The 25,630-nt window shown below is 38.8% G+C and overlaps 1 protein-coding gene across 2 annotated transcripts in view; it reads right to left on the bottom strand.

Moving 5' to 3' along the window:
- The window catches only part of PIEZO2 (piezo type mechanosensitive ion channel component 2), a 432,356-nt gene extending 409,534 nt beyond the window's left edge, over window positions 1–22,822 (bottom strand). Inside the window, exon 1 of one of the 2 annotated variants that reach the window (XM_084508371.1) lies at window positions 22,664–22,822. The gene's annotated coding sequence lies outside the window, so the exon portion shown is untranslated. Of the gene's footprint in view, window positions 1–22,023; window positions 22,162–22,663 lie in introns of those variants that run through there. The other variant, XM_084508373.1, reaches the window with a different exon arrangement.
- Window positions 22,823–25,630: the final 2,808 nt, after the last annotated feature.

Below are 25,630 nucleotides of genomic sequence, written 5' to 3'. Positions count from 1 at the left end.
TTTCCTGCTTCAGTTTATTGAGTGCAGAGTTGCTTGGCCTTTTTCTCCAGCTCTGACCCTTGTCCTGCTCAGAAGCCCTTGAAGATAGCTCTTTCCTTTCCCAGTCTCCATAGTTACAGTCAGGATCAGGGATAGAAGTATGCAGGCTCCTACTCTTGGCTCAGAGGCAAAAACCTACACCCACATCTTGTAAAATCATGGTGGCCAACAACAGCCTGAAATGCAGACAAGAACAACAGAACTATATAGCTGGCTTACAACTGCACCAGTGTTCCTGTTCTTTTTTTTTCTTTTTTCCTCTCTCATCTAGAAGCATCTGAGCATCTTATGTTATTAAGAACGTTATTGTGAATTGCAACTAGTTCCACAGACTATTTTGCTGATGTCAAACTTCTCAGGAAATAGCAGCAAGCTGACAGTGAGCAGACTGGGAGCTAGCTGCCCACTGATCGAACACAACAGGGCAGGAAGTTCAGGCATTCTTAATGTAACCTACTAGTTGAGAAGAAAATTGTGCAGTGGCTGACAATCCTTACATCTAATAAGATAATGTGTTCTTATACATGCAGCTTCATCATGGGAAGACAAATGCTTGTAATCAAATTTTTAAAAATAGATTAATTAATAGGTTACATATTGGGTAAGTATAGGAAAGGAGAGCAGATCATGAACTGGAAATGCCTAAGAGTGGTCAAAAGATCATTGTTTCTTAACAACATAAACAGGATATAAACAAGAAGAATGAAAAAAAAAAAAAAAAAGGAAAAAAAAAAGGCAGATGGTCCTTTTTGACCCTGTGATATGTGGAACAGTGTTCAGTGGTACAAAGCCATGGATTTCCTGCAAAGCCAGTCAGGCTACTCTGGTTTACACCTACCTGAGATCTGGTCCTTGAAATCCAGAATTCTTTTGGCTACAAAATCAAAAAGCTGGAGTGACATGTTTTGACTAAACTTTATTATTTTTCTGTATACAAACACTCACTGTCAGCCTGCAGATTACCTATAGTAATTGTGGGTTTTCCAGATATAATAAATAATTTTATTAAGAACTCTTTCTAGATGTCATTCTTCTGAACTGGTCTTTTCTCATATCTCCCTGGTTGCTTTCTTTGTCCACATACCATCTTCACATTCCTTTCCTCATTTTACCCGACATTTTAGAAACACCTCCCTCACACTATCTTACAAGTTTCTTTCAGAATAATTTAGATTTCTCTCAGAGGAGCAGTGGAAAGAAGTGGCTTTTTCTCAGTATTTGTGTAGTTGTCTCTTCTCCAGGGACAAGCTCATCTTCAAATTGCTTAACCTTTTGGGAAAGTTTCTTGGACAATTCTTATGCTGCTTTCTTTTCGTTTGAGGGAGACAGAGTATATATATCTGAAGGGCATTTTTGTCATCACTAGTATTACTTTAATGCCATGGAGCAGACACTCTGAACATTGGTGCATTGATTCTGCTGGTCCCAGACTGCCTTCTTTTAAAGGCAGACCTTAACATCTACAGTAAGCCTAGCTCTGCAGATATCTGCAAGAGTTTATCCACCATTCTGTGGGGGACCCAGATTCAGCAGATATCATGGTGGTCTCTCAGCATTCATGCCCTGGATTTCCTAATGACAAGGTATAAATTACAGCCAATTAGGATGACAGTTATTCCTTGAAAAAAAAAAAAAAAAATCTACTGAAAGGAAGCAAACACTTACCATCTGTTGGGAAACATTTGAAGAGGACATTCACTGATGGGAATAACTAAATTTTCTGGGGTCTTTGTAGTTTGGTTTCTAAGTGCAATCCTAAGTGGTTTTGAAAGCACTGCAGTAGCAGATAAAGTATTTGATGCATTAGAGTCTAATAGCACCCAGCATGTGATGCCCGGTCTTCAGATAGGAGCAACTTTAAAGGATAGCTCATCCTTGAACAACCCCTGAATAAATACCTTTTCTGACATCAGCACAGACCCCAGTATTGCTTCCTGTCTTCCTAACATTATAAAGCCACATTTTTAATCACAAAACCCAGTGCTGGTAAGTGACTGTCGCTGGCCTCAGCCACTCAAATACAAACGGAGATCCACTGAGCACTTCCTCCAGACATTGGTAAACTAAATATAATTCAAACTATTAATCTAAAAAACTGTTGTGCACTCTCTAAATTACTGCTGGATTATTCTATTTGCTTGAATAGTCATTATTGTTTATTTTTTTTTTTTCTGTTTTAGCTTTGACACAGCTGATCACCTGTCTTCTATGGTGCTCTAAGAAAAATACAAAGGTGAGGAAGTTATAAAACATTGTTTCTTTGAAATACATGTAGCTTGAAGGCAAGAAGTTCAATTCTACCTTAATAACATTTTTTGCTAGACATATGTTACTATAATTTGCAAGGAGATGAAGAAAACAAAATAATATCAGGTTTATCTGCTGTAACTCCTGCTGTGATACCACTGCTCTTTTCAACAGAATAGGGGTCAAGTCTGTGCCTATTGCACCTCTGGTTATGCTTACATTCAAACTGTTAACCAGGGCAAATGATATTGAGATCTTTACAAATAGATTAGCACAGTCTGGTAGAGTGGTTCTAAAGGCATTCCTGCCTTCTTTCTGCACTTGTCCATGTATGTCTGGACACAGAGATAATTATTTGTCCTTAAGACTATTTCACAGACAATTACATCATTTGCAAAAGATTGTTGCTGCTACTTAGTTTTTGTTGTTGTTGTTGTTTGTTTGCTTTTGTTTTTATTTTGAGTTTGTAGAAAGCTCTCGGCATTCATATAGCATTTTCTCCTACAGGTGCATTATCAAAGGAGTGGGTTCTGGTGACAGCTAAAACTGTACCTGGTGTCCAGCCCAGTGAGCCAAGTGGTTAAACTGCAGTGAATTTCCAACTCCAACAATTTCCAATAATTTCAAACTGTTCTCCAAAACAGGTTTGCTTTGTTTAAGAAAGGTAAAACCAAACATAACTGCATACCTCATGTCAATGGCTAGGTGTGTACATGTTCCTCCCCACCTTAGTTACACACACCGTATAGTGCAGGCATAATCACAATCACAGAATGGCTTGGGTTGGAAGGGACCTTAAAGATCACATAGTTCCAACTCCCCTGCCATGGGATCCTCTGCCACTAGATCAGGTGGCCCCAGGCCTCATCTAACAACTCATCTTGAACACCTTCAGGGATGGAGCATCCACAGCTTCTCTGGGCAACCTGTTCCAGGGCCTCACCACCCTCTGAGTGAAGAATTTACTCCTAGCATTTAACCTAAATCTCCCATCTTTTAGTTTAAAACCATTCCCCCTTGTACTGTCATTGTCTACCCAATAAAACATTTGCTCTTCATCTTTTTTATACATCCCTTTTTAGTATAGAAAAGATGCAAAAAGCAGCTTTAAAACATAATAAGAAGATAGCATTTGGAAAGATGAACATAAACATATAGATGTCACTGCTTTCCCTGTCAGTACTTCCGCTAACAAAACTAGGACCCAATTATCTTGTTTTCCTCCCAATAAAACTGGATTTCCTGTAATTACTTTTTTCATCTAAAACACAAATCCAGACTTCTTGTCTTAAGAATTTCCAGAATTCAAAAATCCTAAGCAGGTAGATCTTTTAAATTACATACAGATCTGATCTTTCCTTCTCCTATAACTGTATTTAAAGAAAACCACACAAAATTTGCAACTATGGTTAACACCCCACTTTTCTATACAAGTGTTCTTTATGAAAAACAGATGAATCAGGAGGAAGAGATAGCTGCAGATGTGCAAACAGGCAGTTAAGGTCAGTCTGCTAACTTCTTTGGCACTTCTTGGGTTTCCTAAATACTAGTCACATTTACAGCCCCAACCTATACTAGTATCTGTTTAAGAAACACCTTACCACAACTAATCTAGTTCTTTCAACACACATCTATCCTGAACCACAAAATTTCTTTTCTTCAAGAGCTATACACACATCTGCATCTGTCCATGGACAGTCTGTCATGTTCTTCTGAGTAATCTCTAAGATTCTACAGTAAGATGCAGAAGTATTAGAAAATGTAGAAAGTATGACTAATGGTTAGAAGCACATATGAAATTCTTTCTTTCTAAAACAACTGCCATACTGCAAGTAGCAGGATCTGTAGAACACAAAATGAACACAAAAGGATATTGAAAGAGAGAAGCATTTAATCATTGCATGTTTGAAATGCTATGAGATGTGAAACTACTACCCAGTGCAATGCATTTATGTACTGTTTGATGTCAATGAAACTATCAGGAAAAGAAAGCTAATATTTATGAGTGCTCAATTACCAGCAGTCTCAAAGAAAATAAGCCTGTCAGTCCCTTCCATAGAGCAGTAAAACAGGTATGCATGCCCAGAGTCCTCTGGACCAGTGAATTGCAATCCCACCCAAGCAGGGAAGGACTGATGGGTGCTATTAGATTTTCATTCACTTCTGTGGCTTTCTTCTTTCTAAGATCACTGTCTCAGAGAAGATACAGTGAGAGCTCATTCTATGGACTGTATTTCTCTGCAATGACAATGGCTGCTGGTTGTCTGAAAGAGCAAACTGCAATAACATATCCCAAGAATGTCATCAGCTGATTGCACTCCTCTTCCTCAGAGAACTAGAAGCATAATAATGATTGTGTCAGGGAGACAAAAGAGAATATGAAGAGATGTAAATATAATCCTTTTATTGCTTGCAATGATCTCAATTAATCACTTACAGATTGAATGTGTTTTTATACACTGGGTGTTCAGGATATGCCTAAGACAATTGCTTTAGGAATGTCTGGTCCAAACAGACATGATTATATACTTTGGTAGTTTTCTGCAAATGAATAAACTATTACAAGAACCATGTGTTCCCATTTGAGAAATAACATACAAGATAAATGTTAACCTGGGGGAAAAAAAAAAAAAAAAAAAAAAAAAAAAAAAAAAAAAAAAGTTAGAAGTTGTAAACATGTTGTTCATGGAAGGGACTAAAAAAGATGATTTTAAGTTAGCAACATTTTTCTAACAGCATTTACATATCACTTATTAGAAGTGGCAAAATTAATCTGCTGAATTTCAGCCTTAGAATGTTCTCTTCCTTTGAAAAGAAGTCAAATTTCATTTAGGGATGGGATGAAGTAGGCTCAGATGGGTTGGGATGGGAAGGGATGGTTCAGAAAAAGAAGCACTCACTGTCAAATAATATTGCAATTTTCAGTACATAGATCACAAGCATATAAAAACATTATATGTCAAATATAGATGTGAAATTTCTGCTTTGCAATATATATGTGCATCTTTAGAAGTAACTGTTTAATTTAAAAACCCAAGGATTTTTTTTTTCTATTGATATTCAAGACAAAAAACTGTGCTTAACAATTTTTAATTCTGAATTCAGCATCTGAAGGATGTAAATCATGGAAAAATAATGAAGTTACAAAAAGGAGCAGAGTTCTTCTCTGATGGTTCAGGTATTATATTTCTCCTCACACTTTGTAATGTTGGAACTACAGCAAAGAATAAAACTTCTCGTTTTAACACCGCAATCTCAGTTAGATTCTTATTCCCTGTCAGCTTCATTGTAAATTCCACTGAGAGGATAAAATACAAAGAGTTCATTTATAATTAAACTTGATTCGATCTCAGCAGCAAGGCAGAGCACGATAGAAGACAGGCAGTGTAAATGGTGAATAAGTTTAATTAGGATAGCTGGAAAAAACAAAGTCAATTAATCTTAATTTTCTTACATTCTATCTAGAGAAATGTGAAGCAAAATAGAGACTTTTAACTTAAATATATTAGGTAGATAATAGAATCTGTGTCACAATTTGTTATGACTATAGATAGAACCTATGGGAAAACAAAAGTGGCCTTGTACTTTGAGTTTTGCAAACAAATTAAGGGGGAAAAAATGAAGAAAAATCTTTATTTAACTATAGATTTTTTTTTTCTGTTTACTACAGGTATGTATTTAGGGTATTTAACATCACCTCTATCTTCTATATTGTGTTCTTTCATTTCTGCACTTTCTTGTCATGATACATAATGTTATATATAATTACACAGTATTTTCATAAAGCAGGAACTCATATAAAATTCCTTGCTTGCATGAGGACTGGGGGACATCTTGCAATACCAGCATTTACTGGCTATTTAAGTGAAGAGCCTGAACGTAAGTAAGAAAGATGACCCTGGATGCTACAGCTTTTCAGGTACAGGTAATGCACTTAAAACATTACAGATTTATTTACCTGTTCTGGAAAGAGACTTTTGTTCTCCTATGAGAAACATCTCAGAAGACACTCTTGCAAGAAATTTCCTCCAGATGAAATGCCATTGTGTCTATTACCCTTAAACTAATGGACAGAATTCCTCCCAGTTCGTGCTTACTTTTACTTAATATTGTTACTACAGTAGTAGTCAGACAGCAAACATTATTTCCAAGACTTTTGCTGAACTGTAGACTTACTTTAATACTGCAGAAAATCTGAAAAGACAAAGCGACTCTCTGCTAGGTTTTTCCAAATCGTCCCGTTTTGGGTACAGCTTGCTTCTGGTAGAAGGCTCTTCCAACTGTTTGCATTGCACAGGATATGCCTTGAAAACACACTATTCCTGCCAATCCCAAATACGGAAAAAATCCTAAGGAAGTATCCAAATATTAATGGGTAACAGCAAAGAAACAAGGAAGTTATGAAAATATTGGATTTAAAATGCATTTTTATTTAGCTCTGAGTATCTCATGCACATTTGTAGTCTCACTTTTTCATGCTTTCCTTCCCTAACCTGTTGTTTCAAAATTCTTTCTCAGTCAATCAAAGCCAAAATTGTGCAATCATATGACTACAACAGTTGGGAAGAAATAAGGAAAACACCATCAAGTCTTGCAACAAAATTAGGAGAGCTGGCAGGCCTGATACAGACACTGTTTCCACTGTATTGTTTCCACTGTTTCCACTCAAATGTCCACACAGCTAGGAAGAATGCAGAAGATACCCACTGTCCACTGCCTGCCCTACTGAACAGCTTAGATACCTACCCTCACTGCTAGCTTGAGATGGAGAATGGTTCACCAAGTAACTCACCAGCACTTCTGAAATTCACCTCAACTGCCTCTAGTTTTTAGGATCTTGCCTTCAGGTTCAATGAACAACAGATGGTGTTAAGTCTCCATTCACCTCTTTCAATACTTGAAGAAATTATAATACTTGTTAGCTGCCGTACTTATGCAAGTGAACAGAAAGGATACATACCAAATTCAAAATGTGTGCAAAACAAAAGACTCGAGCCACATTTTTATGTGACTTTAAAAGGAGTCAGAGGAAGCTGCCATTTGATTCCTACTTACAATAAGACAATGTAAGCAACAAAACCAAAAAGCAAATTTACACAAATGCACACAAACATACAAATCGGAACTCTGGAATGATTCATCCCTGGGTCTAAAACTTCAGCTCCCTGCATTTACTTTCCCCTTCTTCCTTCCCACAGCCCATATTTAATCACATATTTTACTGGAAAGAGACAGCAGTCAGATAATCCAGGCCATTGGCAGGTGCAGTGTCTCTACTCCAGACACACTCATACTGATGCTGAACTTTGGTATGAAAGTTGTCTCCACACTCACATAGAAAATTTTGAAACAAGGCCAGAAAAAAAAAAAAAAAAAAAAAAAATCAAACCCAAAACCCTAAAACGTAGGCTCATCATTTGTTTAAACCCTAAGGAGATGGAAGGTTGTAATTCCTGATTTGTAACCATATGCTCTGAGGATGCTCCGGTGGGTGCTTTGTACAGTGAAAATCAAGTAAAACCACAGAAAAAAAGGCATCCACTTTTTACAGCAGAATGCTGTAACTTCACAGAGTAAGGAGATATTTTATGGGCAATGCCTGGCATGGAGGTGCACATCCAGAATCTGGGTTCTTCCAGCCAGTGGATGTGCAGCCAGTAATATCTCCACTTTCTCCACACTCTTAGTTGCATGTAAAATAAACAAACATTCTCCTGATTTTGAAAGACATTGAAGTTAAATAAATTATCAAAGTTAAATAAGCAGTTCCCAAGTGAAATGGGTACAGTAACACCGCAACTGAAAAGAAGTCTCATTTTGTGGTTGTCTCCAGTAGAATAAGCCACACAGGGACAGTATGGCCTGTTTTTCTTTTCTTTTATAATAATTTACTTTTAACTGAAGGCTCACTTTGAAAGGGAGAGCAGAAAAAGAGAGTCCACACAGCTACCAAGAGTCAGCAATTCACAGCCATTTAAAGCATTAATACCATGGGACAGGGCAGGTTTGAAATCATTAAGGAGACCAAATCTTGAGAGAGGAAATTGTAGCAAGATTGCATTATTTATAGAGTTAAACTATTCGCTGGACTGAATCCAAAGTAGTCGTTATTAAGCAGTGAAACTTTGCCTGCTATGAACAAGCCATTCTGTTCTGTCTCATATCAATATTACAACAGCTGTTTTCAGTCAAAGTTATGGTAATGAATTTTGGACCTATGTAATTCTGCTTCTGATCCACTTTGTAATTTTATCATTACAACTTTTCTTTTTGAAAGAAATTTACAAATGCATACACACACGAAATTACTCCAGCTATAATTACAGCAATTTCAAATGAAAGAATTTGATGTTTGATCTGTAAACTCTTTACTTTGCATTTCAGTGTCTTTTATCTGGATGCTTTATGGCTTGAAAATGCCCCCTGAAAACCTCTCTAAAATTTTAATTTCCCAATCTGGTGGTCAGTCCTGTAGAAATGATATAACATGCAAATCAACCCAAAATCTCATAGATTATCCTGTGGGAATATGACCTTACCAATCATTCCTATAAAGCTTTTCCTTTTCAATAATCCATGAAGGGATATGCAAACACACTTTTGCTCTAGGCACTATGACATTCAAAAACCAGTGCTCTAACCTCTCATGTAGGTTGGATGAAATCATTTGCTGGAGACAATGTCATGCGCTGTGCCAGTCTTCAGGGACATAGCACAGAAAGAGATGTAGTTGAGAAGGTGTGGGAACAGAGAAGGGGTGGAGAATGACAGCAAAGTAAACAGCATAATGCAGGGGCTTCTGCTTGAGTTCTCATCTAATATCTTTTGCCTGAAAGGGAAAATGCAATATTCTTGCCCATGTTTTTATTTTTCTCTTTCTGCAAACACATTAGGATTGAGGGACATAAAAATGCAATCTATAATTTCATAAATACTGAAAAATAGAATGCTCCAATGCAGAAACTGTGAATGGAAGACTCATCTAAGCAGGCTTACAAATGGAAGAAAAAGGTGGGTGGGTGGGGGGAATGGGTAGATATATTAATATTACCTTCAGAAATCAGAAGAGGATGGAAGCCCCCAGTAGGAACCATAAGGATGTAGCCATACCACTATACTAATGATATGGCTGGCAACAGAATACATTATTTCCAATAAAGAAGATTTCTCAGAAATCATTTTGCTGAGAAACACGGATTTCCCTGTCACACAAAGAACAATAACACTAGAATAAAAGTCAACGTTGTTATGAATGGTTTACAGCGTCTCACATGCTCTTTGTGCAGTGGTAACAAGGCAGGAGAGATCGATGTTTTCTTTTGGATGGAGGGCTCTCATGCTTGGTGCTGTTACCTTAATGCAGTGGTTTGGAAACAGGATTTTTTTTATTATTATTATTTTTTTTTAAGTCTATCTCATGACCTCTAAGGATTAATAAAGTTTTTGTAGTCATAAAAAAAGGGTTTGGAATTTTAAATTTGAAGGCACAGCTCCCTGGATTTTAACAGCTACTTTCTGCATACAGATGAAGAACGTGTGTAAGATGGGCACATCTTTACATTTGTCCCTATTCCAAGGGAACCAATAACTTCCATTCCAAAATATAAACAGAGAAAAGTAACAAAAGGTACAAAAAATGAAGAAAGGCTGTGCTTGCACTTATACAGATAGATCAAATAACTGGTCTTATGTGATACCTTTCATCTTTCCAGTAAGAAAGGATTTCTCTAGCATGTTTTATCCAAGTATGCTTGGATCCAAGCTTCCTGGAAGAAAAGCATTTTGTGATTTGATATTAACTAAACTGCAGTATGGAGTTCTTGAATTTTATGAATGACAAGCAAAGTGACCATTCCCTTGCAGCATCAACACCCCAGCGCTCATTATTTGAGAGTTCTGGAGATAAAGCAATTCACTCCAAACATATAAATAAACAAACATGAAAGATGACAAATCAAGCACCTATTTAGCTGCAGACATTTCAAAAGCTAAAACACTAGAAGCTGTCTTCTTGTCAGTGTGTATATACCCTTCATTTTGAAGATAATATATTTGCTATAGATACAGATCTGCAAAGAAAAGACTGAACTGACATTATCAAATATACAGTCCATTTGACAATTCATTTTCCTTTAGAACAACCTGACAGATTATTTAATCTATGAATTGTAATGGTAGATTTATGAGTGCTCTGAATCCTGTGGCTGCAGGAATATTGTCCACGTGCAGCTCACAAGCAGATAAGAACATTGACTATAGGAAGTTGCAGTGGAAAGGAAGGAAAACACACAATTCTGAGTTGCCGTTTTCTATTCTTGATGCTTAAAGGCATTTGGAGAGAAAAACAAAACAAACAACAACAACAAAAAAAAATAAGAATAACACCACTTTTCTATAAAAAAGCAATTTGCTGAGCAAACCCCTTAAACAGAGGCCTCCTAAGTCACACACACAGAGGGCAACTGAGTGACCTGTATCTTAGGTGATTATTCCTCCCCACTGGATACAATGAACATAATGACTCAATTATCATCATAGGAGCACAAATGAGAAATGAGTGAGGAGCATACTACTAAATGGACTTCCTCAGAGCACGATGCTAAGATTTCTGTCAGTTTAAGCAGCTGTCTGCATAACACCACAAATTAGTCCTTCCTCACATAAGTCCTTGAGGACTGCTTTTCATAGGGAGAGGGAAATGAAAGAGAGTGAGAACTCTGAGCAAATTATTGGGATTTGAGGCCCTTGCCAGTTCAGATTCATCTACTAGAAATATTTTTCTGACTGATATTTATTTTTCAGGAGAAATGGGACACCACAGAATAACTTTTCTTAATGTTTGACATATACAAGTGTAATATTCAGTCCATATCAGGAAATGTCTTGTTCATATAACATATATTTCTCAGCAGGCGCTATAAAAAGCTTTTCGAGCACAATTAGCATAATTGAATAAAAAGAATAAGGATCAGGTTTCACATATATAGACTTCTGGTTAAAAGCAGAAGCTGGAATATATTTTTTGGAGAATATGGAGTTATTTCCCAAGGAGAATACTCCACAGCAGAAAGCACCAGAAAAAAAAAAAAAAAAAAAAAAAAAAAAAAAAAAAAAAAACACTGGGAAAATCAAGTGTTTTCAGATGAATGTATCAGCTATTTCACGTACTTCTTGTTTAACTGGGGTGACTACTTCTTGTTTAACTGGGGTGACTACTACGATTGTTTTAATCACTATCCAGATGAGATAACTACTTGAAAAGTCATTCAAACTTTAACAACTCACATAATGTGACTGCAAAGAGACCTAAGTATAAGACGTGGAAAAACGGAACATATCTATTTCTTCTGGATGGCTCAGTTTCAGTCATTTTGGCTTATCTATTTGAAGTCAATTCTAAGTCACCACATGATTCTCTGCATAAGGAACTTCTCATCTATACTACATGGGCAGACAGAGTTGCATCAAAAACTCAACCACTTCTACCAGCATGCTGTCTGAAATGCCAGCCGACCCCATGCCTCGAGATGCACTGATACACCAGAAGGCATTATACTGGAGGTCAGGTACAACCACAGGGCAAGATCAAGACAATCTGAGATGCTAGCAACTCTTATGCATGCCAAAAGTAAACAACTCACAACAGTGCAAAACAAAAAGGTTATAAAACAAAAACACCCCATGTAAGCAAAACATTTTGAAGTTGACTCCTGGCATGAAAAACAGTGACCTCAGCAGGTACAATGCCTTCCATTCCTGCCAGGCATCTGTGATGATAATACAAGTCAGCCAGGACAGGGGGCTGGTTGGCCTTAGTCTTCTCTATCAGCAACCAAAGAAAACTGAATAAATTTTTATGTAAAAAGCAAGTGGAGAATTGGAAAGAAAAAATAAAAAAATAGAGATAAAACAAGAAATATTGAAACAACTTCTCTCCTGCCATTTATCTCTGTAGTCCTGTCCTAAATCCCAGGCTTAGAATCAGTCGGTTCACGGATTGTCTCACTTGCAGCAATTTCCACTCGGTTCTCTCTTGTCACTAAGAAATTTTATGACCTCCATGATGTGGCTGTCTACTCCTTGTTCCTCTGAGGAGTCCTCTGGACCTCTCTGCCTGACACCCCTGCCGAGGAGTCTTGAGAATTTTCTCTTCCCTGAAAAAAACAATTCTTCCGACCCTCCACGTGATCCAGTAGGTTTAAAAGGAATATAGTACAGTTGCCAGTAAGAGTGACCAATCCAGTGTCGTTCACCCAACAGCTTCAGTGTTTCTTCTCTCAGTGTACAGACCAAGCTTTGCAATACTTCTTCCTGGGCCAAATCACAGAATGGTTTGGGTTAGAAGGGACCTTAAAGATCATCTAGTTCCAACCGCCCTCTGCTTCTGTGTTAGAAAGCATGAGGGGGAAAAAAAAAAAAAAAAAAAAAAAAAAAGAGAGAGGGAGAGAAAAAAGCAAGATTTTCTGGATTACAACTCTTTTGCCACATCTGCTCTAAGTGCAGAGGCATGATCTTCAGCAACAGTCCAGACCAGAAGCCAGAAGGACAAATATACCAAGTTTCTGTGGTTGCAGATACAGATATCTTTTCAACAGTTACAGCACTGACTTTATTTTGGCTTCATCATGCATTCTAGAAACTCCTGCTATATGTGTGTGGGACTGTATTAAACTGCAAGTTTGGGGGGATAATTTCTTCACCTTTATTTTATTATTATTACTTTTTTACAGAAACATTTGGAAATTACTGAATTAGTTTCCAATTCACTTTGACCCAAATCCTAGCCAGTTATTTAGCTGTTGATATATATATCTCAGTAATGAAAGCAAAACAAAAGGTAACCTAGCTCTGGTAAGTGACTTAGTTTTACGCACATCTTCCTCTAGTACAGCTGTGTCCACATATGTCTGACTGTGCTTTGGCGTAAACTAATCTCCATGTTCCCACACAGCTCCGTGCTATTTTAGCACAGCTGCATGGCATTTGGGGGGAAAAAAGCACATGATGCTAAGTGTTCCAATGAACTGTATGCACTCTGCAATTATTTTGCAGCCCAGTGTTGGATGTCTAACTGGATTCTAGGACTTAAAACGGGGTAATGGACAGAGGTCTCTCACTGAAATCTTCCAGTATTCCGTAAATCATCTGCTTCAGCAGTGCAGTCCAAGTTGAGGTAGTAGTAAAGCAACACATGGGAGGTGCTATTAGGTGTTATAATCTTGTCATTAATTACCATTAGTAGTTTTACACGTCTTAGGAGCCCTGAGTACAGCTGACTGCAGATGAGTTGGGAGACTTGAAAAGTCAGATTGCAGAGGAAGATGACAGAAAAATCTGCATGACTTTTTTTTTTTTTTCAGAGCAGTATTGTTCAATGGAACACCACATCTGGTTTTAGCTTGGACACAGTGGTAGTACAGACCTGGCATGACCTGCAGTGGATGGCGTGCTGACAAATTCATTCTTCTAGAAACCAGTGCAAACTCACTCCAAGCAGCAGAAGCTGAAGATAATCATCAATAATTTCCTCAGCAGGGTGAAGAAAGCGTCTGTTATGATTTGGAGTTGCACTCTCAGCCTCCACTAATTGACAGACATCCAGTTCAGTGCACTAGAACAATGTTCAAGCCGTTCTCCCAGAGGCAGGCAATACTTAGTGGTATTAAGCTGTACTAGAAGTGCTATTCAGCCTGTTCACTTCAGGTATACAGCAAAGGAGCTCAGAATTGCTTCCCTTCTCTCTCAGGGAGACTTACCTCTCTCCATGAACTATATAGGGAACTCAGTCTCTTATCTTTGATTACCTGAATTACATTTAAACAAGACATCTGATGTATCTAGCACCTAGCCTTTCTCTTGTACAATGTAACAAATCCAACAGGGGTGCTTCTGGTTCTTTTAAGGCCCATTTGACACCTGCGGAAAGTTCCTGAATAGCAAGCATAATTAATAGTTCCTGAGTAGTAAGCATAATGACTGCTTGATGGCAATGGAAGAACATTTTGCTCCCACACCCACTGTGTTCATTAAGGATGGTGGAGGTACTTTTGTCATTCCATAAGGCTACTACTGGATGCACCTGCTAGATTGTACTGCAGTTCCTCATGTATCTTCCCGTGAGACTGCTCCAGGGCAGACTCTACCTGGCTTTCCAGAATCTGGAAAACCAGGGTCCCTCCTTCGAGACATAATATGCCAGACAAGAGTCTCATGTCCAAGAGAACTGTGCCTTCTCAGGAGGCAGGCACTGGCAGACGAAGGCAACTTAATTGGATTCAAGGTCCTACTCCCCATCGGTGCAGACCTCCATGACAGAGCTGGTTGACAACATCTCTTGCCAAGCTACAGTCGCTTTTGCCTCAGTACACACAGTTAGCAGGAGCACTACATGTAGATACTCCACTATAGCCTAACTGAAGAGCTTTTTGGCCCAAACTCATATTCTGCTACCATTTGCTGATAGTTGTTGGTAGGTCTTGACAGCTGTGCAAGGATACCCTTTCCAAAGGGCAAGAAAATCCAAGACATAACCATATGGCTCAGCTCACAAACTGCCCTGAACAGAGCTTATTGCTGAGCATGCTGTACAAAGAGAGATACAAAATGGTTTAGGAGTAGCTGAGAAATGTTGAATAAGGAAGCATCCAGAAAGGTAATTCTAGGACAGTAGGGTCACAAGGAAGACAGGCAGCTTGGTAGGAACGAGGAGCTGTACTGTGTGGAATAGCAGGGACACTGTCAAAATCTTTATAGGACAGTGAGCTGCAGAGTTCCATGCATCCATAGAATCATAGGATATCCCGAGTTGGAAGGGACCCATAATGATAATCAAGTCCAACTCCTGGATTCCACATGAAGCTCATTCTAAAAGTTTGTTTTGGTATATTTTCAAGTAAAACAGGCCTAGAAAGGAGTTATCATTTCTGCTTATGAAGATCTACATCTGAAAGGTGAAGATCTTCAGTAAACAGGTGTCATTGTTTTGGCTGGGACAGTTAATTGTCTTTGTTGAGGCTCACACAATGCTGTGTTTTGGATTTTTGATGAAACTGGTGTTGATAGTACAGGGATGTTTAGCTTGCTGCACAGCAGTGCTCACACAGAGCCAAGGACCTTTCTGCTCCTTGTGCTGCACTGTCAGTGAGCAGGCTGGGGGTGCACCAGGGGCTTGGGGAGGGATACAGTCAGGAGAGCTGGCCCGGGCTGGCCCAGGGGATGTCCCACACTGTGTGGGGTCATGCTCAGCAATAACAGCTGGGGTAAAGAAGGAAGAAGAGAGGGGGAGACATTCAAAGTGTTGGCATTTGTCTTCCCAAGAAACCATTATGTATGGTGAGCCCTACTTTGCTGGGAGTGGCTGAACACCTGCCTGATGATGGGAAGCAGTCAATGTATTCCTGGTTTTGCTTTGCTTGTGCATGTGGCTTTTGCTTTGCCTAGTAAAATGTCTGTATCTCAACCCATAAGCTCTTGCACTTCTGCCTTTTACAATTCTCTCCCTCATCCCACCTGGGGAGAATGAGTGAGCAGCTGTGTGGAGGCTCAGCTGCCTGCTGGGGCTAAACCACAACAGGGAATAAAAATTAATGCAAGAAGCGAAGAGATCACCCAGACTAATGAGAGAAAGCATATAACGTATATGGTTCACATAAAATACATGGAAAAGCATAGCACTTTAGTAAAGAACAATTTCTGCAAGTTAGTTACTTAATCTAGCTCCTAAGTAATTGTGTTTTTAAAAAAACTTCCCATGAGTCATTCTTAATGTACATTTCAAAGTTTTCACACATTTTAGAAACGTTATTCAAAAGCTTAGATGCTATGTAGCAAAATGTAGAAACTTCCATAACTCCAAAGTCTAAAGTCAAATACCAGATTTTTCCCTAATAAATAAAAGCATCTTACAGGAATGGCTCCAAGCTAAACAAACTGATAATACTTTAGTCCTTTGAGTAGTTTTGAATTTCAACTTCTAATGAAGTCAAGGAGTTTATTATTCATTTTATATTTATCATTGTTAAATTAAGATTATTTTTTTAATTAGCAGAATGCACATGGTATCTGAAATATAGTTACCTTTAAAGTTGTTTCCTCCTAAAACAGGGTAATACAAACATGAAGGGAAAAAATTGTGCATAGGAAACCAAAGACACTAGAAGGAGCAAGCCCAAATGCATTCTAAGAAATGTTTTGGCTTCAATGTACAGAAACATAAACACCAGGGTTTAGGGACAAAAGGATAGACATCTTCATCATAAATCCTCTTTATTTCTAGCAAAAACTCATGCAAATGAATATTCCTACATGGAAACAGAAAATCAAAGGAGGTTAACTTCTACCAACAAAACCTTTTCAGAGAAAGCATTTGTTCTATTACCAATTCCTCACCTAGACCACAGTAGCAGAGCAGAAAAAGCATGTGTCTGTGTTTTATCTTCCTTTTATTTGCTTAAAAGGGTTTTGATTAGGTATCACAAGAAGTAAGTGCTAGCTCTCATTTCCTGGGGAAAAGTATGCCTTTTGTCCCATGTGGGCAGGGGCTAACAGCTGAAATCTACCTATTCATTTCTACAAGTGACATCATTCTAAAAGGGTTGGTTCTCCCAATACAGAAAGACACAAGTGACTGATGGTTTGGGGTAATTAAATAGTCTAATTACATCATAGCCAGATGCACCTCTTATCAAAGCTTTAATTTGTAAGAAACAGGAAAAAAAGATTCTGAAAATGAGTAATTTCCCCTCTAATCTCACTGTGTATGCATTGGCATTTCTAAAGCTTCTTTGCTGTGGTTTTATGATTACTGTTTTCTTACATCATTGTCTTGTATTTACTACCCAGTGAAAACAGTTTACTTCATAAACCACAAAAGCCCCTTGATATCCCTTTCAGTGTAGCATTAATAATGTATTCCGATGTCCTGAGCATTATCCTAGATAGTTTATCAACAGCACATTAACCACTTAGTCTCATTACTTTCTGTACAGTGTTGCTGTCTTAAATTGCATCAGTTCCTGTCTCCATCCATTTTGGACTGAGAAACAGAAACCATCCTGCCACTAACTGGTGGTCATTAATGGTGGTCTCATCTCAGAGACACATTGGTACTGTTTTTGAAACATCACAAGCAGTTCTACCCACACAGCATCTAAAATGCAACTTTGAACACAGGCAAGGCTGTAATTCCCCAGTAGTCACATGTGCATTTCCTACTGCAACATCTTTTTTCCAGTCTTGCAAAATCCAGGGTTGGCTCACTTGTATTCATCAGGAAGCATAAGAACAACAAACAAGAAAATCCCATCCTTAGCAACAGCTCGATGATTTTTGAAGGCATTGTCTGACAGGCAGCTGGCAACACACATTCTGGCCTTCTTCACTGCTTTCTACCTGGGGCAGTTTATTGTCTCCCTACCTACCCTATTCCATCCAAAATCAGTAAACATCCAACTGCTTAGATCATGACTTCAGCCTCCTTCATATTCACTTTACTCAAACAGGGCATTATGCTTCGTCTCAGCTTGCTCCCTATAGTCTTCATCCCAGTAGAGTGCATATAGTTACTTTTTATCCTCAAATTCATCCATACTGTTCTTCCTTGCTGTAACAAGCCCAGAAAAATTGACAAAAACAGGTAATGCAGACTGTAGTTTTGGCTTGAACTTCAGGCTTTTATACCCCACAGTTCACCACTGTTTCAGCAATTCATGTTTTTAATGTAACTTATTTGCACATGAAATCTCAGGAGGAAGCGAAGTTTATTTTATTTGATAATGAGCTGACTATTAGCAGAGCTTTACCAGCCTGACAGCTATGCACACAATCGGTGTTTGACAGAAATGTTTGTGGATATTGGCTTATGTTCAAAGGTGATTCAAACACTTGAAACTACATCTCCTTTAAAATAGACCTTAGAGCAGATTCGAAGCCTAAAAGTCTGTATGTAAAAGAAATCTCACCTACTGTAATCTAGTAAATTACTCTAATTAATTGAATCTGTGCTGTGAATCTAGATATTCACTTTTACTAAAATTTGTAAACATTTAATACATTTGAAACAAATTTCAGTCAAAGTGGTTTGGAATTAATTCAGAGGTGATTGTGTTTGGTGATGAAGAAGGACAAAACGTAGAAGGATTTTTTTCTAGCTTGTTTGTTTACAAAAATCATCATTTAAAAACATAAGAATCCAGAAGATAACTCTAAGGGATATGAGATAACTAAAATGAAAGGAAGTTATCCAAATATTATGTTCAATTCAAGAGTCAGAAGTACACCCCATAGATATCCTTCACATGAAACAATGAGTAAAATAGATATATATATATGAACAAAGAAAGTGGAAAATAAGCAGTATGTCAAGATTTTGATGACAATTGAGAGGAAAAAAAAAAAAAAAAAAAGAAAAAAAAAGGAGTTTTCCAAATCACAGACACCTAAAGCATGAGGTTGGAGACTGGGACATTTTGTTGTTGTTGAGGTTTACTTCAAATGTTGTGACATCCAATATAAATACTTCTCCCATTGAGACTGGGCACTTGTCAACAGGTGTAATGCATACAGTTTTGTTTTTGTTTTTTGTTTGTTTGTTTGAGGTCTATATGTGAAAACCTCTAGATCCTGAAAACTACAGCTGTCAACATTACTAAAGGGCTGTCCTGTTTCAGTTGTTGCATAGCAATGCTTACACAGAGCCAAGTACTTTTCAGCTCCTCGCAGTGCCCCATCACCAAGGAGGCTGGGGGTGCACCAGAAGCTGGGAGGGGACACAGCCAAGACAGCTGGCCCAACTTGGTCAAAGCTCTAAGACCAGGTTAGATGAGGCCCTGAGCAACCAGATCTAGTGGGTGGCGTCCCTGCCCGTGGCAGGGGAGTTAGAACTAGTCGATCTTTGAGGTCCCTTCCAAGCTGGGCCATTCTATGAACTAAGATTCTTACTCTGTTGCAGTATCAAACTATATTGACTATATAAACGTGTATGTACATAGAATATATGCATTGTCTATAAATCCTTAGGGTTCCTGGTTTTGGTTTTATCTGCTCTTTCAGAAAGTAAGAACTTCTTATCCCTGCTTGTATTAGCCAGCCATGTAACCTTGTCCTAGAGAAATAAAATGCAAGATGCCATATGAACTTCTTTGCACATTTTATACAAACAAATTGATCTTCAAAAGGGATTGTACTGTGCAGAAAACCAAGGTAGAGAAAGGCCAATTTTCTATTTCCACAAGACAACCTCCTTTTGTATTGCTTCACACTTACATGCTAGCTGTTTGTTCCACTTTTTAAACCGACCTTTTTGAAGGACTTCAGAATACTTCCTAATGAATAAAGCATTACTAGACTAAGTCCACAGCTTAGGAGCTGGTGCATAGTAAAGTTTAAAGAAAAAAGATGCTGAAAGAACACTAGTTATAAATAGCTCAGCATGCCATCAAATGAGATCTTCAGGCCTAGTTTAAAGGCATGGTCATTGCACACAACACTATCATGCTTAACATTCCCCCCAGAATTTCTAAGTTTGCATTTAATAGGCTTAAAAGCTTTCACAAGAACTAAAAAGTAACTCTTATTCATTTTTTAAATTATTTAGTTTCTGTTTTAACTGCTGGGGGAGGGGGATGAGGGAGAGGGGGGAGGGTTACGGGGAAATAGTCATTTAAAGTTAAAAACATAATGTGTGGTTGTAGTTGGGCAGCAACAGAGATTCTTAAATAAATTTCCATGGTACAATCTTGTTGAAAGAACCAAATATCAGAAATATCACAGGTTTCACAGGTAGGTCCATGATTTTTTATTTATGCATAAAGAGATCACAGCTGCTGAGCATTAATACTGAAGATGGGTATTTTCATGACATTGATATTCTCACAAAGAAGGATCAAGATGCTCACAGTTTTATGTAATTGCACAGAAATAAATAGATTATTGGTTTTGCATGTTGCCAGAGAATTGAAAACATCTACAGTGAATAGTTAGTAATTACATAAATAGCTGTCACATGTATCACTGTCTCAATTCTGCAATGCCATTAAGGACAACAATGATCTGCAACAGCAAGAATCTGATCTTAGAGGCAGAGTCAAACTTTACCACTTCGGGTTTTACCACATGTGAATAACATATATTGAAAACTCCATACAAAAGCTGTGTCTCTTTAGAATCAAAGTGATTACATTTGAAACAGCTGACTTAAGTTCAAGGCAAGCAAGAACACACACAACACATAAGTAGAGAAGCTAGACTCGGTTTTGTACTTCCCACCCATTGAGGCCACTCTCAATTATCTTTGAGAGATGATGGCAACTGGGAGAGATTTCTGAGGACTGGCAGAAAGCAAGCACATTTCTTGTCTTCAAGAAAACCAAGCAGCAGGATGCCAGGAGCTAGAGGCTGGCCAGCATCACCTCAGCACCCAGGAAAGTGATAGAAAAAGCAACACTGGAAAAAATTCAAAATATGCTAAGGAAAAGAAGGCAATTGAAACTAGTCAGCATTGATTTATGAACAGTAAATTGCACTTGAGTCACCTGATAGTTTTCTACAATGTGATGAGTAGTCTGGTGGATGCGGGGAGAGCAGTCAACTTTTTGTACCTTGACTTGAGAAAGACTTGATTAATATCTTCATAGAGAAACTGATGACTGGGTAAGTAGACAGGGACAAGGACAAAAAAAAATAAACTGAACTGCCAAATTCAGAGATGTGATCAGCAAAATGAAGTCCAACTGGAGGCCATTCACCAGAGGTGTACCTCAGGAATTAGCACTGGGACTAGTTCTATTTAACCTCTTCATTAATGCCTAGGCAATGGGATGGAATGTGCCCTCAGTATATTTTCAAATACAAAGCTGGGAGAAGTAGCTGATACACCATAGGGTTTTGCTACCTTTCTGAGGGACCTTGATGGGCAGGAGAAATAGGCAAATAGGAATTTCATGAAGCTCAGCAGCTACTCCCAGTTTCTTGTCATAGGAGAGCATGACTAAAATCATATGCATTATCTGTCACCTCTGAATCCTTTATGCAATTTACACAATAAGGTCTGCTTTGGACATTTCTTCAGCAACAGAGAGCTGCACAGATCATTGTTTGGCTCAGAAAGTTAAAATCATCAGTGGAAGACAAAAGTCCTCAAGACCAACAACCACATTTCTCTCCCAGATAGCATGCATGCATCAATGCATAACCATGGTTCCTGCATAGCTCAGATAAAAGGCCACAGAAAGAAAGGTGTCTCTAAACTTTACCAGAAAGGATAGGCCTCAACCAAAACACCTGGTCTTGAGAAGGCTGAAAAATAGAGATCCAACCTGTGCCCCTTTTTCTGAGAAACAATCTAGTCCGGGCCTGCAAAGGCAAAATAACAAATGAAGCCCTGCAGTAGTGATACATATCCTAAAACTGTCTCTAACCATTTCATTCTTCTACAGATAGCAGCTGCTTTCAGAAACCATTAAAACCTCACACATCATTTCACCTTCTTTCCAATAAATAACCACTCAAAGGAAACACATTTCTCCTTATTTCTCTCCCTACATTGCAGAAGCATGGGATAAAAATAAAGCAGGTACTCGATACTGACATGCAATGGCAATCTACCTGTTTCCTTCATGAATCTCCCTATACCTCATTTCTCTCATCTGTGGCAGGGGACAGCAGATACCCACCCTCCTCAGAAGTCATAGCATAACGTAAAACAAAGGGAGTAAAATAAAAAGATGAAATAACCTTTACCCTCGATGCTATCTGTAGGGCTCCTGGTATGGTTCATTGACTGCAACCAAATGAGTTCACCATGCCTAACATTATGGAGCTACTTGAAGGAACATAATTTACTGCCAGGACAATTTGTCTCAACGTCTCCGACTCTATTCTCAACTCCAGTCATCAAAGGCTGGATCTATTAACTTGCAAGAGATTCTTTAAAATGGAGCCTTTCTCCTGGTACTTAAGGAGGGGGAGGCTGTGTAGGAGAGGAGCAATAAGATTCTCATTTATGTGATTTAATTTAACTCAGAATATGCTCCTTATTAGAAGATGTGTGGGTGGTGGTGTTTTCCTGTTTAAAATGTTATTAAAGGGACTCCAATAAGGGTTTCATTATTATAAAGTGCAATCAAAGAAATTGTTTTCTACCAATTAAATGCTGCTAAATGAATACTTAAAAGCAGTGGCAGCTATAATGCTTTTCAGCTGGTGGAGATCTCAAAAAAAATTTGTAGTAAATTTGTGTGCCTGTTTGCACACACACAACAGAAATTTGAGGATTATATGTTAAAATCCAGAATGATATAGATTATTAATTATTCAGATAATATTAGAAATGCAAGAATATTAATTGTTTATATAGAAAAACAGGAGAAATGGCCATTACCTGGTTTCTCTCTCCTGCATGTGCCTTTTCACACCTGAGCTCCTGCATGTAAGTTTGTACATAGCCTTTGAAAGCCCCACTGAGGTCCTTGTTGCAGATAAAAAAAAAAAATGCATGATGACTCTGTAATGCAAGAAGTTCTTTTTTCAATGTCATTGTAAAAAGGAAGGCACGCAGGCCTATACAATAAATAATCACCACTTACCTCATGAACACAATCACAGGACAGCTGGGACCATGTAACCTTCTCTCACTTTCCACACTTAATCTTGTTTGGCTCTGCAGCTTTGCTGACAGCTGGGAAAATACCCACTGAAAGCTACTGCCCAGGTACAGCATGCTGCCTTTTCCTGCATTACCTGTGTGTTGTGGTGCTGGGTTTTGCACAGCACAAGAGGGAAAAGAGTCTTAGTAACATTTTATTGAGGGTTTTAATCCTCTCATAGGACTGATTGCACAATCCCCAGGCATAGGCTGCCCCTGGCTGAAGGGTCCTTAAGTGCAGAGCTGAGCACTTAGGATGAGAAAACCTACAGTATCTCCACATTTTGCTATAAAGAGGGAATGTTACAACTTCTAAGTACACAGCAGAGGGAAGAGGGTGAAAGAGATCTCAATAGCTATCTAAATATTTGTGATGGATTGTGTGTGCTGTAGTGAAACCAGCAGTTTTAGGGCACTTCCATTCCTAATTAGGCATCAGTGTGCTGACAAACACTTTAGAAGGAACTTAACTTGGAGATAAGTCTTATTGCTGTCCTAAGGCCCACAGAAAGCCATTCAGATGGACAGCAATCAGAGCATAAACAAGATGTGGACTTTGCTTTTGACACATGCCCAGATCACACCAGCAGGACAACATCTGTGAGGCATTTCAGACATGGATGTTATATTGTTCTGCACCTACCATAAGAGGTGAGGGAAACAAGAGAATAGGCTCCTAGTTTCAGATCTGCCTTTTTTGCTTTTCCAAAATCCCTTTTTTTTTATTACCCCTGTATGCTTTGGCTGGCAACCCCAAAGCACATTTGTTTCTCACTAATACCTATGATTTTTTTTTTCTTCTCGTTTCCCTCACAGTTTGGTGTGGTTTCTTGCATAAGCAGATCATTCCTAACAGTTATACTGAATACTCCTCTCATTTCATTGTTTGTATGTCAAGTCTAAAAATGCAAAACCACATGAAACACAGACATATTTGCTATTTTAAGGTATTTTCAGTCAAGACTAAGTAGGCAGAATCACATGACTGTCTCCTCAATAACATAAGAATGTGTAACGTTGGCCAGGCAATGATACTTTGATAGTCCTCAACTTTTCCGCGTTACCAAAAAGAAATTATCTCACCTTATCCACAGTGCTCCTAGATCCCCTTATCTGCAAATAAAGCAGAGTCGTTTCTGCCACCCTGTACTTTCAATAACTAGACATAATTGTCTGGAAAAGAGTAGTCTTACAGACCACTCTCAGTTGAAAACCTCACGTCCTGTGTTCACTCACAGAATTACTACTGCATGGTTGCCTTCCCAGATACACAGTGAGAACTCCCAGTTTGACCCACATTTCTCCATGTGTTTGTAGCAGATGAGTTAAGTGGTGACCATTTAGCAGAAGTGCCTCCCTCAGAGCTGAGGTAGGTACAGGCACCACCAAATTCCTCACGCGACATGCCTTTTTCCATGATATTCCAAGGAATAATCCTGTTGGTCTGTTGAGAAAAGTCTTGGTTCTTTGAAGCGTGAAGCAAAATGTGGAGGCATAGAGCTTGCACTGCAGTGTTTTGCTACAGAAATTAAAGACTGAGATAAAGTTAAGGATCTACTCAGAGCCTCCTGAAGAACCAGAAATGGAAATATAAGGAAAACCAAAAGGCAGACAACAGAGACAAATCCCCCATGCACAGTTAGCAGAAGAACAGAAATTGGGAAGATGACATTGCATCCTAGAGACAGGAAAGTCAGCTGAAGGGGTCTAGGCCCCTGAATGACTGGGCACCAGTGCTCTCACCTGCCAGTTCCAGTGCACAAGCTGGCTTTGCTAATTTACTAATGTAGGAGCTGAGTCACAGAGAAGTTGACAACAACAAAACAGATAAAACACCTTTCTTGATTCTCACTCTAGATCTTTGTATCAGTCCTGACAAAGGAACTGTTGTGCTTTCAGGAGCTGGTGATCCCTGTAACAGTGAACCTCAGTAGGCACAAGCCTGTGCTATACTGCATGTACAGAGCGGCTTTCAGGCCCGTGCTGTGCTGCACAAATTCCTTGGCCAAAAGATCAGCTCAGCGCACTGAGTGTGACAGAAGGGCCTGCAGGCAGCTCCCACCCAGTACCAGCAATTACCCCTGTAGTAATTATTGGAGGACTTGTTAGTGTTAGATCAGAGGTTGGACTAGGTGATCTTGGAGATCTCTTCAACCTACATGATTCTGTGAACTGCTAAACTGGATCAGATCAATAGCCAGTGCCAGTACTGCCCTCCAGCTATGACCGGTGCCACGCTTTTTGAGAAAGTAGTAAATTCTATGGCCATGATATCTGAAGACCACCACCCCAAAAGAAGTTTTGTCCTACATCTATATTATTATTTACAGCCTGACTTATGCTCTCAACCCATTGTTGTTACATATAACATTAGTCTACAGCAGTTGGGGATGCGAAACAAAGCCCATCCATACCAGCTGCCTCAGCGGTACGGTTCCTTGGGTTAAGGTCAGGACAACAGAGTGCTGACATCCTTGAGTGCTGCTGCCAGCTTTGGCCCAGCTCTTCTGCAAGCCAGCACCCTGAGCGCAACTCATTTAGCACTTCCCTTTTTACAGTGAGGATTGTTCATCAGAGGCCAAACCACACAGAGTCTAAAACTCTACCATGCTAAGCATTGTTTCTCAGTGTGACATCTGAACAGCTCTTCCAAAATATTTCTTCTTTCAGTGTCCCATGACCAAGGATTTCTCCACAGGAGCC

The sequence above is a fragment of the Aythya ferina genome (assembly GCF_964211825.1).
Source record: "Aythya ferina genome assembly, chromosome: 2".
NCBI classification, from domain to species: domain Eukaryota; kingdom Metazoa; phylum Chordata; class Aves; order Anseriformes; family Anatidae; genus Aythya; species Aythya ferina.
Note: the sequence above shows the minus strand (reverse complement) of the source record. Positions and strands in the feature narration are given on the sequence as shown.